Raw genomic sequence first — 6000 nt, 5'->3', positions numbered from 1 at the left:
GAGTGGTGAAGACATACCCAGCTTGGACACTACAAGCCCCCTGCACAGGCAAGATAAGGAGTCATGCTGTCAGTCAGGTCACTGGGAGCACAGGGATCATGTGGAACGGGACGGAGATTCAGCATGTGCCTTTAAACAGACACTAACGAGCCCATTCTCAAGGCACCGACTTTAATGGGAGTTGTGTGACTAAGGCCTGATGCACGACTCGGGAAGCAGAGGGACAAGCATGTCATTATGAGAACAAGGGAGCAATAGATCAACTCCCTCTCTGACCAACGGCAGGAGAATCAAAGCCCCTTCTGAACTGTGATTGCAGAGGGATGGGAACCCGGGAAGACCTGAATGACACGAACATTCATCGTAATGCTCTAACGTGGGCTGGGAACGGAACCACGACAAAGACAAAGAATCGCCTCCAACTATTGTTTTCTAGGAAGGAGGCTTTTAACTGCTAGATTGCAGGGAATCACTTCCAGGCCATGTTCAGGTGGAACACACCTGTTAAGCTGCTGAATGCAACAACATACTGGGGGTGGAATTCACCTCTGGTCAAACACCAGGACAAGGCCCAGGCAATGGTGAACCCCTCAACATCGGGCCTAGGTGGGACTTAAGGGAGGCACCAGCCCCCTGCACTAGGATGAATTTGTAACCATTGCCACTGAATGATGCGGTGTTGTCATTAGGGTGTGTTCAGCATTTGGACAGAACACAGAGGAAGATGCGGAATGGACCTTTTAGGGGCCTGATTTTGACCTCGCACCAGTTTGACACCAGTTTAACTCCACTGACGTCAATGGAGCCACTCCTAATTTCCACCAGTGCAAGTGAGGGCAGAATCAGGGCCTGTGCTAAGCAGGCAGAAGACATGGAAGATCGGGGGAATCGGTTGAACAGCTCCATATTGAACTGTGCCCCCTCCCCAGTCTAACCAGATGATGTGCATACACACCAGGCATTTGAGCACTGATTTCCAGAGAACGAGAGCAAGACCTAACCGATTCTCCCACCTCTGGGCTAAAGGGCATATAAATGCAGCGCTGCTAGCAGCCATGGTTTCCTTCCATGAATGAATTTAAGGCTAGAGCCCCAGGTGCACCAGAAGCACTTTATGCTTCTTTTCCTTCCTTCCCCAATGCTGGGTCATGCTGGGTGTTGAACTGCAAGTTAGAGCAGCCTCAGCGTAGCTCTAAGTTGTGCTGCAACCGCCACCAGCCGGAATTAGTAGCGTGCCCCTGACATGCCCACTCCCTGCCCTCAGCCCACCCTGGAAAGCTTCCTGTGCTGGGGGAACCCTCAACGGATGTTTTAAGGCCGTTTTAGTTCCCTTTGTACAAAGGACACACGAGGGACCCAGGACGTACCCATTTGTTTCCATCTCCCCCCCATGTTTTCCGGCTGGAAGACTCATTTGTACAGTGCTGGCAAGTTCCCTTGCATTTCGAATGCAAAGTCAACGTAATCAGCCCTTTGATTCCTGAACAAACATCAGTGAGGAAGAGGTGGAGGGTGTGGGAGGGAAGGGACTCCAGTGAGTTTACGGAGGCCTCTGCAAAGCTTCCCATCAGTCAGGCCAATGAAATAACAACACTTCCCCCACCCCTTCCTGCTACATCATCTGCTTTGCTGCTCAGCTAGTCCGGACTTGGAAACCTCACCTGCTGGCCGGAAAACGGGGGGCCCAAACTCCTGGGCTACATTGTTTGCTGTAGAAAGAAGTATTGCCTAGTGATTAGAGCAGAAGGCTGCCAGGCAGGACTTCTGCATCCTATTCCTGATTCAGGGGGGCAATGTGTTCTAGAGGATAAATCAAAGGACGGGGGCCAATTTCCCCCTCCTATAGGGACAAGGGATCCCCACTGGCTTCAGTGGGAATTGGATTCTGCTGCAGAGGAAGAACAATTCAGAGGATACTACAAGGGAGTTCAGACATCTCCTGGCTACCTGAGTGTGTAAATTATACCAGGTGTTAGACTCAGTTAGGCACTCTGAGACTTGCATCCATTCATGAACCTATTGCTTACATTCCCATAAACACCACCGTGGATATGGTCCAGGGAGCCAAAGAGATTAGAACCGTGGCTGATAGAGCCGGATGTAGAAAGAAAAGCAACTGACAAGAGGGTGTAAGAAAGCTTAAGTTGAAAAATGGGGGTGGCCTGCGGTGTAACCCTGGGCAAGTCACGTCACCACCCCGGGCCTCAGTTTCCCCATCTGCAAAATGAGGCGAATGAGCCTTATCTCACGGGGGCGCTATTCATGCGTGTTGTCAAAATCAGTTATGATCTTCAGCTAAAAGCAAATCATTGATCCCGATGCATGCTCCCAGGAAGACAAGGCACTAGATTGCTTGGAACTGTCCCTCCCCACTGGCTGAGTAGATCTTAGTTCTGTGCCAGTAGTGATAGTAGGGCTAGACCCTGCGGTCCTTCCTTTGGCCAGACTTGCACGGAAGGAGGGCATCCCCTGGGACACTGCAGATGGGCCCTGATCCCACAAAGCACTTAAGCACATGCTTAACTTTAAGCACGTGAGAAGTCCCATTGACTTCCAGGGATGAGGCGCGTGTTTAACTTCCCACACACTTTGCTTTGCTCGCTCAGGCCCTTCGTGAGAAGGATTATGCCGAGTTGTGGATTCCATATCTGTAGAAGGAGGGGGGGGGGAACCCAATGCATGGAGATTTTGCTCTTTTTGAAGAGGCAAGCTGAGAAATCTGCAATTACCTCATATTTTCCAAGCACAAATGATTCATGCAAGTGGCTTCATCATTATCTAAACAACTGCCTTTATCTCGAAGACCTCGTTCTGCAATGCTCACCCATTCAGGCACGGAACAGAGGTTCATTTCCTGTCTGGTAACTGCACCCCCATCAAGCAGATGAAACTCACCAGCTGGAAGGCAGGGCCCGATCAAAGAGCCTTTGTACAGTCCTATGGACCAGGTTTTCTTGGATGCTAATGAAGTGATGCTGCTGCTTTAGACCAGCTAAGATCTGGTCCTGTGTCAGGACACCACGTCGGAGGTGATGCCAGACAAATCACAGACAAATCACAGACTAGAAACATTTTGTGGCACTTTCTCCAGCATTCCAGATCACTCCTGTGGCAACTTCCCAAGAGCCCTCCAGCTGCTAGTGCCCCACAGAAACTCATCAGATCATCAGACAAACGTAGCAGGAATATTGTATCGGGGATGCTGAAAGTGACAGAGGGAATATTTAATGAGGGCAAAACAGGTGCCAGTTTACCAAATGAACTGAGCCAAAGGGACTAGTCTGTTCTTGTGAAAATCAGGTGATCCTGCTATCAGAGACACTGTTTGCTATTACATCGAGGAGAGGCTGAGGGAACTGGGATTGTTTAGTCTGCAGAAGAGAAGAGTGAGGGGGCATTTGATAGCTGCTTTCAACTACCTGAAAGAGGGTTCCAAAGAGGATGAATCTAGACTGTTCTCAGTGTTGGCAGATGACAGAACAAGGAGTAATGGTCTCAAATTGCAGTGGGGGAGGTTTAGGTTGGACATTAGGAAAAACTTTTTCACTAGGAGGGTGGTGAAGCACTGGAATGGGTTACCTAGGGAAGTGGTGGAATCTCCTTCCTTAGAGGTTTTTAAGGTCAGGCTTGACAAAGCCCTGGCTGGGATGATTTAGTTGCTTTGAGCAGGGGGTGGGACTAGATGACCTCCTGAGGTCCCTTCCAACCCTGATATTCTATGATTCTATCGAGGTGCCTGATAATCAGGATAAGATAGGATGGGAGATAGACAGACAGACCAGGATGCAGGGATGGATGGATAGACAGATTTATCTTCTGATGTTATAATTGGGTCAAATCTAGACACCCTTTGCTTAGGTGAAATCCACCGTTGACTTCAGTGAGAGGTTGTCCTTAACCCAGGATTATTAATTATTGATTCTAGGATAATTTCTACAGTGCGGAGGTGATTTATGACAAACATGAATAACAGTGAAACAAAACACGAATTAATCACCAATGCTCGTTTTCACTGCTACTAACTAGCCCCCCCCCCCCCCCCGGAGAACAGACGCTCTTGCACATGCCAGCTGTTGAAGGAACAGGGCAGAACTCTGCCACTTGCATCAGGACCAGCTGGCTGGCACTGAAGCTAATTACCAACAGGGAAGCTACCTACGTCGGGTTGCCAACCCGCCAGGAGTGTTCCTGGAGTCTCCAGGAATCAAAGATCGATCTTTCATGAACGATTATGCCGTGGGATGAAACCTCCAGGAATGTGCCCAACCAAAACTGGCAACCCTGGGTGTATACCAACTGGATCGCTTGTGGGACCTGCCTGGTGCCCAGGGCAGAGTGCCTGGTCTGAGCCAAGGTGGCCCCACATCGGGTCAGGTTCCTCCCTGCTGTGACTCAGGGGTGGATTTGGCCCACGATCAAGGCTGGAGAAGGCAGGACTCCGGTGGTGTTCGCGCTAGTCCCTCTGACGCACAGTCTGAGCAGTGGCGACCTGGGCCCCACCCAGAGCAGTTGCTCCCGGCTGGGACGGGAACAGCCCCTTTGCTGCTCGGTAAAGAGGACCGCCTCTGGCTCCGTGGCACTTAAACTCCAAAGTTTCCCCTGCACGTACTACCCATCACGAGCCACCACCGCGTTCCCTTGACCCTGAGTTTACCGTTGCCAGGAGGGGAATTAAAATGCAGCACCGCTAACCCTCCTGTATCCCTGCCAAAGAGAGACGCTTCCAGGAGGGATGTGAACTCCATCGGGAGAGATGGGGGCCCATGCAATGATAAGCAGAGTGTCTTTGGAAGCTCAATGTGTGCATTTCATCCCCTGGGTTGTCTCATAATCGCCCCAGACTATAGTTGTGTGGGGCTGGGTGGGTTTGAGCTGGAAGCTGACGCTCTTCTCTCAGGAAAGAGAAGTCTCCTGGTTAGCAAACATCCACTGGGTATTCCCGGCCCCGATTCGTGTAGCGCTTAGGAAAGAAGTGCCGTCCGACGGGCTGGTTTCAACGTGTTTAATTAAAGGTGCAAATCCGAGCCCAGTCCCGAAGCAGAAATAAATACACAGAGCCAAGTCTGCGCGGTATGGAAAGTCCAGGAAGGGAAATGCACGGCCCAATCGATAGTACAGCGAGACAGAACGATCTTGAAATGAGCGGAACCGGGCTTGTGAAACTCATTAATGAACCATCGAGCGGGGAAGGGATAATGGGGAAAGGGGAGCTGTCATTACACCGAAGAAACCGAGCGGCTTGAAAGATGGGGAACGAACAGTCACTATAGGGAAGCTGATGCTAATCAAAGGAATTAAAAACCCAATTCCTTATTTGCCTAGTTCTTCCGACAACGCGGAGCAAGCCGCGCCTTGGCTCCTGGGAAGTGTCCGATTTGGGGCAGTTTTCTTCTAACAAATAACCCGAATCATTCCAGCCGGTGCCTGTTCTTTACACAGACAAACCTATGCGAGTCTGGGGGAATATTTCACACCTCTGTGGGCTCTACGGGTGGGCACAATTGTAACAACAAACGCGTGATTTTGTTTCGGTTCAGCCCGTTAAACGGAAATCTGAACATTTCCTCTAAGCGTGCTAAGGTCATTGATGAGAAAAGATGCATCTCCCAGAGGTGAAATCTGCCCATGGCCAACACAAGGCATTATGAAGACTCTTCATATCATACAGCCATTAAGCTCAGGGGCAAAACTATCTCCCTGGGAACGATAAGCCTTTGAAAACTAACTGGTGCTGTTGGTTTCATCAAGTTGTATCTCTCAGATAGTTGCAATTGTGTCTAATATTTCATAGCACCTTCGGGGCTAAACAGATTAATTGAAGGTAGGTTTTAAAAGGTGGAAATAAGCTTAGCGCCTTTTGAAAAAAAAAAAAAAAAAGAGGCATCTGAAATTTGGCACAGGTAAAAATAGCCGGACGGACTGACAGACAGAGAGTCGGTGTTCATGGTGCTTGGAAATGCATGATAGTTACACGGTATATGCGCGATAGTTTACTTTTAA

The sequence above is a fragment of the Emys orbicularis genome, chromosome 9, assembly GCF_028017835.1.
Source record: "Emys orbicularis isolate rEmyOrb1 chromosome 9, rEmyOrb1.hap1, whole genome shotgun sequence".
Taxonomy (NCBI): domain Eukaryota; kingdom Metazoa; phylum Chordata; order Testudines; family Emydidae; genus Emys; species Emys orbicularis.
The sequence above is the reverse complement of the archived record's forward strand: the minus strand, read 5'-3'. Positions refer to the sequence as shown.